We start from the raw sequence: 9,400 nt of genomic DNA on the forward strand, positions 1-9,400 counted from the left end.
TATTCGCGATGGTGGTGAACGAATCGGCGATCTCAAGAAGTGGGTGAGAGAGGGATCTAGTAATGACTTTGAGTTTGAAACGAATATTTTTGTGTTCGTGGATAGCTCACACGGTAGAGCCACACTCTCACCTGCCAGGCGGAGTTGTCGTACCAATAAGGTCGCAGGTTCAAACCCCACCACCGCCGCAAAAAAAATTTTTATTCTCTATTGTCTTCTGGCACTTTTCTATTCACTTCAGATCTTGTTGTTACCAACATAAGTGCCTGCTCCACTCGCTTTTTCAAGCCAAAATATTTGTTGCTCATTAAAATTAATTTTATTTTTGTTTCCGTCGATTCGTGATTTGAAGTTTTCAAATTCCAGCAGTATGAGCTAATAAAAATAATCAAGGTAAAAGATATCTGGTTGAAAAATGAACGACTATTCTAATCCTGGTGATTATTTTATCTATTATTTATTCATTTAAGCTATTTTTAACCCTCGACATTCAAGCCGACTAGAGACCGTGGCCAGACGAAGGGCAAGCCCCACTTGCTCTCCAACTTTTCGTTTGAGCTCTCACCAACTAATCAGATTGCTCTATAAAAACTTACTGTACTCTGATTGGCTGCTGTTCGAAGGCGTAAAAATACCACAACGTGCACTAGCCTATTTCGTCATTGCCCTTCTTTCGATTTTACAAGGCTCAAACTGGATCTGACTGGCGTTAAAAATCCTATTGTTTTATATTGAATGGTCTACAGAGTGTTATGTTTTGTGAAATTTTGTCATATCGGTTGATTAGAATTCATTGACACGATGTAGCTTCCGTGACTTCATTTCTTTTGATATTTTCAATTTGGTAAGTTGGATTTCGCGCTGTTGTACTGTGACTGTGGACTGTGGGAAAGGGGCATTGTCCAGCCACGAAGACGAAGGTCATTCTCATTCTCGTTTTATAAGTAGCCTTGAGACAAGTGTCCGGCACGCGGACTTACATGTGTGTGTATGTTTTGATTGTGCCTACATGATGGGTAGCCGCCAGTGTCTACTTTCAACACAAAGATAGAGAAATACTTTTGAGACTTGAGACCATTTTGCAGTTTGCAATTGGAATACAATATTTATTTCAAAAGCAAAGGCAAGGTCAGAATTTGATATGACTTTTGATATTATTGCATTCTCATTCATTGGTTGTAAAAATGAAAGGCGGTCTAGTCTAAGTGTTACCACAACTGGACTAGACGGAGACGTCTATACCATTTAATTAGTCAGACTAATCAATATTCGGGGGGATAACGTCTAAGTCTAAGTCTATATCAATCATGTTATTTTCACTACTGAGTCTGAGATGTTCTCGAGAACTTTTCACTATATTTTCATAACTGTTACTGTTACCTATTTGAACTAATTCCCCCTTGTCTGTCTTACTTTTTATTGGGTGCTTTGATTTAGAATATTTTGACTTCCATTTTCTTCTTTTTGCTGGCACTGATGTGACCTAAATGTATCGCAAGCGCTGCAAAATCCCTTAGAACAAAGCAAAAACAACCACTCTGCTGAGTCTGAGGGGGATCTTAAAAGCTCAGTTGATAGCTCACTCGCTTTGAGGGACTGGGATTGGTTCAAGGTGAAGTTGAGATATATATATTCTGACCCCCCACCCCCTGTCCACCCAGAGTAATTAGGTAGATAGTTGGGTTTACTAGATCTGGTGGAAAGTACTTTGCGATTGACAAGTGTCCTCTTCAAATAGTGGCAGGCAATTGTCTTATATCATATTTTGTGTCTCAAAATCATTTTATATAATTTTTTTCTCTCTCACAGATTCTGCAAGATAATCACTTCAACATTTAGTCAAAATGACTGTATTCTACAAGAGCACACTGGCCCTTCGAAGGAGCCTTGCACTCCGAAACAACAAAAGATCATACACACAAGTATCACATCCTATGCACCGAATGGCCGAGGTTTGATTATTCTTTATATTGTCTTTATGAATGATAGCTTCTGTTGGGGCTGGGGAGGGGAGAATGTAGAAATGAGCACTTATGTATAAAATTGTTGTATTCTCATGTCTTTCAACTCAGTATTGGCTTGAAACATTTCTTGTTTTGTTGCTTCAGTAGGTACCCAGAAAATGTCATAGAATTTGGCCTCTATTTCTACCCTTCCATTCTCATCTTCTCTCACTCCCCCCTATTGGGTCGTGTTTTATCATCTCCCATGGTGGGCAGAGAGGTCTTATTTTCCCTTTCCATGTTGCTCTCGCTCCTTGTTCTGGATTGAGATTGTTCTATTTTTCCCCTGGTCCTGGCGGGTTTCTTTGTGCCTTTTGTTGATTGAGATGATTGTTTTTTCCTTGTAAATCATCTCTCTGTTCTGGCTGTGGTTCCTGACCTCCCATAGTGGGCAGGGAGGTACTTACTGTGTCTTCTATCCCTCTATCTTTTTTCCAACTTGCTTTCTGCGGGTGGTTGGATGGGAGCATCACCCTTGAATCATATACCTATGATGTTCGCATGGGTGTACGATCCGATAGTGATGTCGTTTCTTCTTCTCTTTACTAGCCTATCCTGCTTCTTTGGTTTGTGATTGTATTTTTGACAGGGGATATTTTTTTTCTGTAAATCTTCTGCCTGTTTGTTCTTGGTTATTTATAATTTAGCTTATATCTTTAGGTTATGATTTTGATTTACATTTGTACTATTTTTGTTAGATTGCTTGTTTTTTTGTTTCAGCGGTCTCTCATATAACCTCAATTGTGTTGGAAGAGACCTAAAGCAACAAAAAAAAACAAAAAAAAAAAAAACTTGCTTTCTGTCTTTGTCTTGGTATGATATAACTTGGCTTTGTCCAGGCGCTGGCCGGATGCCCTGGCTGAGAGGGAAACACTCAAATTAGTTAGTTTTGGGAGATGATATTTTTTTCCTTGTAAATCATCTCTGTTGTGCGCTGTATTATGTTTTCTTTCTATAATACATGATTTGTAAAACATTTGAGTGTATTCCTCTTATTGGGGACCTGTGCAGACCTGCCAACCAGTACGATTAATCGTATTTTAGTACGATTTTTGGACCCCGAATACGCGGATACGATTTTAGTGAATTTAATACGATTTTTTTAAAGATGTGTGATGTGAATGATCTTGATGATACATTTGATGCATTGATACACACATGTCGCACACCAACTCTAGACCGTGTTTCTGAATGAATGATGCATCACATTTAATACTATAGTTATCATTTCAGTTGCTTATATGATGCCGGTTTTCACCAATATTTTTCTCATACATTTTTGAGGATTTGCATAGAATTATGCATATAAGCTTGTTTTATACTTTAAATAGTCTCAGACCACATTTAAACTTTTGCCACTTATTAAATAGAAAATTCTAAGTGAAAATTTAATTGAACCAACATCTTTGACTATGAAGCCTTCAATTAAAAACTGTACTGCTAATTAACTTAAACATAAATGGGTTATTTCCCTTTATAATAACTAAATTACTCTATTTTGATTTATAAAATTTATAATGATCTTTTTTTTTTCTTTATTATTTTGTACGAGTCTTGAATTACAAAGTGGGCAGCTTTAAGAACGGTATTTGGTTCAAAATGAATTTTTTAGAACCATTTTAGAAGTTATTTAACTTGTCTCTGCATATTACTATTACATACTGTGCGAATTTCCCATCATTTGACCAAAGTAATAGTATTAGTAGTATATAGAAGTAATAATCGTAGTAGTAGGAATAGTAGGAGTGAATGCTCAAAAAAAAAAAAAAAAAAGAGAGAGAGAGAGATATGGATCATTAGATATTTATGGAAAATATCTTGCTACTGTTGCAAATTGTCATCTATTGAATTGAAGACCACTCTCCCAGATATTTTATCTCAAAACTTTCTCATAACTGATGTACTGGGCTAGCAGATATCACCATCACAACTTCATCAGCATATCTTACCATCAATATCATGACATCATCACTTCTACAACTGCCATCACAGCACTGTCACTGCCACAACCACCACCACATCACTTCTACCACCACCGCCACCACAGCTTCATCATCATCACCACCACCACTACTAGAGCACCATCGCTACAACAACCAACACTTCTTCCACTGACACTAGCATCAATACTCCCAACATGTTAAGGGTCTTTTGGACATTTCTTTGAGTATTTCGAAAGCAATTTCCTTTGATATTGCAATTTCTGAGCCTTATGCTAATTTTAAATGGCCATTAAGTTTTAGTTTCTCGATAAATCGATAATTTTGTAATCACTAGAGATTGCTTGAATGATGAAGAAGATCAGAGTTTATTTTGATTTGGGATTGATGTTAGCTTTTATATAAATTTTTGTATAGTGCGCACTTTTTTCCCACATGTGCGAACAAAATACACTTTTTTGCTAAAAAATACACTTTTTAGGGTCATGGAATACACTTTTCATCCTGGGAAGGTTGGCAGGTCTGCCTGTGCTTGTGTCTGGATGAGACTTTTAGTGATCTCAAACTAAGTACTTTGATAGTGTGCTCTTGGAATCTACATCTGTTCCCTATTTGAACCAATTCCCCTTTGTCTTGCCTTTTCTTGACTATCCCATTTTCTTCCTTTTTACTGGTGCTGATATGACCTTAATGTGTTGTAAGCGCCGTAAAACCCTTAAAAACAAACAAAACTAGTCTTCCATTCTCATCTTCTCTCACCCCCCCTATTGGGTCGGGTTTTATCATTTCCCATGGTGGGCAGAAAGGTCTTATTTTCCCTTTCCATGTTGCTCTCGCTCCTTGTTCTGGATTGAGATTGTTCTATTTTTCCCCCTGGTCTTGGCGGGTTTCTTTGTGCCTTTTGTTGATTGAGACGATTGTTTTTTCCTTGTAAATCATCTCTCTGTTGTGTACTGTCATAGTTATTAGTTTTAAAAAAATGTAATATTCTTTATAAACATTTAAATTTATCTTTTGTAATGGCATCCTTTGCTTGTGCCTGGGTGGGACTTTTAGGTAATCTCAAATTAGGTACATTTGTAGAGGTTGGGGTTCCCGACCTCCCATAGAGGGCAGGGAGTTCACTTGCTGTGTCTTCTGCTCCCATATAATCTGTTTTCCAAATTGCTTTCTGTCCTTGTCTTGGAATGAGTTTACTTGATTTTGTCCTGACCTTGGCTGAGAGGGAAACATAGAAATTATATTTTTTGTCTTGTAAATCTGTCATGCACTGTATTATGTTTTGTTTACGTATTATATATGATTTGTAAACTTTTGAGTGTATCCCTCTTAGTTAGGACCTGTGCTTGTGTCTGGATGAGACTTTTAGGTGATCTCAAATTAAGTACTTTGATAGTGTGCTCTTGGAATCTACGTCTGTTTACTATTTGAACCAATTTCCCTTGTCTTACCTTTTCTTGGGTGCTTTAACTTTAATTGTAATTCTATAACTTTTTTTTTTATTTCTATTTGGACTGCTTGTAATACCTAAAAAGGGTTTAATTCATTGGAATCGATTATTGGATTTAATCAAAGTATTCTTATTTACAGGTCTGATAACCCAGATTGTTGTGGGCTCATTGCTTTAAAATGAAAATATTGTCCAGTAAAACAATGTTAAGCCCATAATTGTGTTCGGTTATCAGACCTGTTTATGGTTATGTGCATCTAGGGTTTTATTAAATCCCAGATTTTTTTTTTAGTGCTGGGTGTTTATTGATTTACAATTTTAAAATCCTCCCAGCAATAAGATTCTGACTCGCCAGTGATCACCAATTGATCCAACAGCCTTCCTCATTCAAAAGGCAAGAGTACAAGAAGATTTTGCCAATCATTCATTCTACAGAGCTAAAAACTGTTGAAAGCAAGTTTTACCATTTAAAAAAAAAAAATTATTTTATTTGTTATAATTCAGACGACTCTTGTTTTCCAGCATCTCTGATAATTGATTGTCATAATTTTTCTGTCAAAAACTTCATCTTATGTTATTTTATTTATTTATTTTTTTCCCCAGGGTGCTGAAGTTTCGTCAACGTTCTCCAAGCTCCGATCCAAAAATTGGAATATGTTCATACCGACTGCCATTGTCATACTGGGGCTTGGATTTTCCACATTCAGTGCCCACCAGCAGATAATGTGTTGTAATAATGCTGGACGTCTGCCCATTGAAAAGAAATCCTGAGAGGAGAGGACGCAATAATGAAAAACAAAACAAATTAGAGAGCTATGTACCTTTTTAAAACTAATTTTACTACACAATCTGTGTAACCAAACAGGCACAACACTTAATAGAAACTACTGTATTCTTAATATTATTTAACAAGGAGTGCTGATAGCCTTTTTTTTTTTCTCTTTTTTTTATTTGACAGTTTGTTTATTTATTCTTTCTGAGTTACATTTTTTATTTTATTTGGAAGCTGTTTTATAATATATTAAAATCTTTTTTTTTTTTTTTTTTGAATGATTAAGTAGCCTTAGTGAGATTAGTATTAACATTTAGAAGAGTGGTTTTTTGAAGACTGGAGATTTTTATTTAGAGATTAATTTTTGATTAGATGGTTTTATTTGATATAAATTTTTGAACGCTATTGTAGTTGCTGAGGAATAAATGGTTCAGTGAGTGTATTATGAGTGGCCTAACATGGCATTTGATTTGCTAAAATTATCAGTTCGTGCAATTTAAAATCTACTACTGGGAATTTTGATGAGAATATTTATTCTAGCTTCTAAAATGCTACCACCACCATTATGACTGACAGTCAGTCTTGACATTTTTCTCAGAGTGAATGAGGTGTGTAGTTTTAGATCCCTTCTGTGTTGCAATTTTCATTCAGGTATTATTATTATTTATTCAAATTGGTTTCTGTAGTATTAGTGGTAGTAGTGTTTAAAGAACAGACAGCTTTTTTTTTTTTTCTTGTATGCTGGCTGGTATCCAAGGCAGTAAGTTTCATCATTAACATCAATCGTCATCTTCTCTCACCTATCTACTAGCTGCATTGAATGCAAAAGTTGCCGTACTTGAAACTCAAAGGAGTAAATAACCAAATTATAAAATGGAATAAAAGCTTAAAATTTAATTTATGAGGGCATTGGGGACATCATCATCCTCTTTCTCATTCGTCTTTAGTGTTTCATTCATCATATTTTGTTGACAAAGGGGGGAACCCGTAATGCTCACACCATCTATTATCTATCTTTGTAAATTAAATTGTAGCTTCTATTCCATTTCAATTTTGTTATTTACATCCGTGTTAGCTGCAGATTACTCACCTACTTTACCTCTACTCAGTTTTTCTATAAGTTTAAGAGAGCCCAGTTATTTAAGTTTTCAATCCGCCCATTCTTTGTAGCCAAAAAAAGTTTTTTTTTAAAAATTCCTGGGGGATTAATCAAGGTATTTAACCCTACAGTTGACAAGGCTGATCTTAAGTCAATGCAATGCAAGACTTTTGTCAGGATATGACTGTCGTTTTTGTTATTTTCAGCAAGAGATTAGTAATTGCTGTGAGACTCTTACTCTTGGTTTTGGAGAAGATAGAGTCACTAATCTCTTACAGAATGTAATGGAACCAATTGTCACGTCATGACAAACGTTGGAGGGGGGGGGGTGTTGAAATATGCCCCGACACCTCTAGGGTTCAGTTTATAGGATTCGAAATTACTTTTTCCAATTCATCTTTTTACATTTTTAAGTGCAAAGCTTTTCATACTGTTGGGTATATTCAGTCATAGGATATTGTGCATGTACTATACTTTTTAAATTCTGATGTCTTTATAGTGCCTAATCAATTTATAGGAGAGATAGTCTTATTCATTTTATTTGTCGTTTATTCATAGTGATTACGCAGATGGTCATGTTGATCTATGGTAGAAGTTACAACTCAGATTCACTACATCTTTGAAAACTTTTGTTTTCTAGCTTTACATCGTTTTACAGCTGATTTGAGTTTTATCAAAACGTGAGCTGTAAATAATGTCATGTAAATTTATACACAATTCATTCATCATTCTAAAAGCATCGTCATTTATTATCAATATACTTTACACATCACGACTCATGAGGACTGTTCTGTTATAATATCTCTGTATATATATATATATATATATATATATATATATATATATATATATATATATATTTATCTACAGTTCTTTTTGTAAATATGTACTTTATATAGATATAATGTCATGACTCATCAAAACTTGCTGTGAATGTAATGTAAATAAATACAATGCTACTATCTAATTTGGTCTTCTTTTCTGTTTCATTGAATGGGCTGTACTGCTATTTATGAGTAGGTGGGTGGGTCTTCGGACCTCTCTTGGGTGTGATTCTTGACGTCCCATATTGAGCGGGAGGCACTTCGTGTTTTCTATCCACTTATAACTTATATAGGTTTTCCAATATGCTTTCTGTCTTTGTATTGGAATGAGATTACTTGTTTGTCCTGGCTGGGAGGCTGAGTTGGGTTCCTGACCTCCCACAGTGGGCAGGGAGACACTTATGGTGTCTTCTATCCCCCTCTATTTGTTTTCCAACATGCTATCCGTCTTTGTCTTGCAATGAGATTACATATATGTACTTGGTTTTGTCCTGGCCTGGTAGCCTAGCTGGGAGGGAAACAGTCAAATAGCGGGTGGTTGGATGGGAGCATCACCCTTGAATCATATACCTATGATGTTCGCATGGGTGTACGATCCGATAGTGATGTCGTTTCTTCTTCTCTTTACTAGCCTATCCTGCTTCTTTGGTTTGTGATTGTATTTTTGACAGGGGATATTTTTTTTCCTGTAAATCCTCTGCCTGTTTGTTCTTGGTTATTTATAATTTAGCTTATGATATCTTTAGGTTATGATTTTGATTGACATTTGTACTATTTTTGTTAGATTGCTTGTTTTTTTGTTTCAGCGGTCTCTCATATAACCTCAATTGTGTTGGAAGAGACCTAAAGCAACAAACAAACAAACAGTCAAATGTATGGCTAGAGTTTTGGGAGATGATTTTTTTGTCTTGTAAATCATCTCTTTGTTATGCACTGTATTGTGTTTTGTTTACATATTGTATATGTATATGATTTGTAGACATTTATTCCTCTTAGTGGGGGCCTGTGCTTGTGGCTGGATGAGACATTTAGGTGATCTCAAACTAAGTACACTGATAGTGTGCTCTTGGAATCTACACTGTTTCCTATATGAACCAATTCCCCTTTGTCTTTCTCAGATTGCCAAATCGGGACTGTCCCGATTTTATCATGACAGTTGGCAGCCATGTAAAGGTGATCTCGAACAAAGCACTATGCAGTCTTGTGGTATGACACTCCCTTTCTGATCGGAAGGTCCTGGGTTCGAGCCTTGCTCTGCGCATAGTTGAGTCCTTGGAAAAAGGTCTTTATTCACATTGACTGTTCTGTTCTC

At 35.8% G+C, this 9,400-nt stretch overlaps 1 long non-coding RNA gene across 3 annotated transcripts; it reads left to right on the plus strand.

The window, feature by feature from the left end:
• Nucleotides 1–652: 652 nt before the first annotated feature.
• On the plus strand, nucleotides 653–7,349 carry LOC144957530 (uncharacterized). Of its 3 annotated transcripts, none has more exons than XR_013642181.1 (3): nucleotides 653–844; nucleotides 1,810–1,952; nucleotides 5,997–7,349. It is a non-coding gene; the product is annotated as an uncharacterized LOC144957530 (long non-coding RNA). The 3 variants fall into 3 exon arrangements; XR_013642182.1 differs by lacking the exon at nucleotides 653–844 and adding an exon at nucleotides 924–1,128; XR_013642183.1 differs by lacking the exon at nucleotides 653–844 and adding an exon at nucleotides 924–1,123.
• Nucleotides 7,350–9,400: the final 2,051 nt, after the last annotated feature.

This window comes from Berghia stephanieae, chromosome 12 (genome assembly GCF_034508935.2).
Source record: "Berghia stephanieae isolate SIO BIC M18660-M18661 chromosome 12, UCSD_Bste_1.3, whole genome shotgun sequence".
Taxonomy (NCBI): Eukaryota; Metazoa; Mollusca; class Gastropoda; order Nudibranchia; family Aeolidiidae; genus Berghia; species Berghia stephanieae.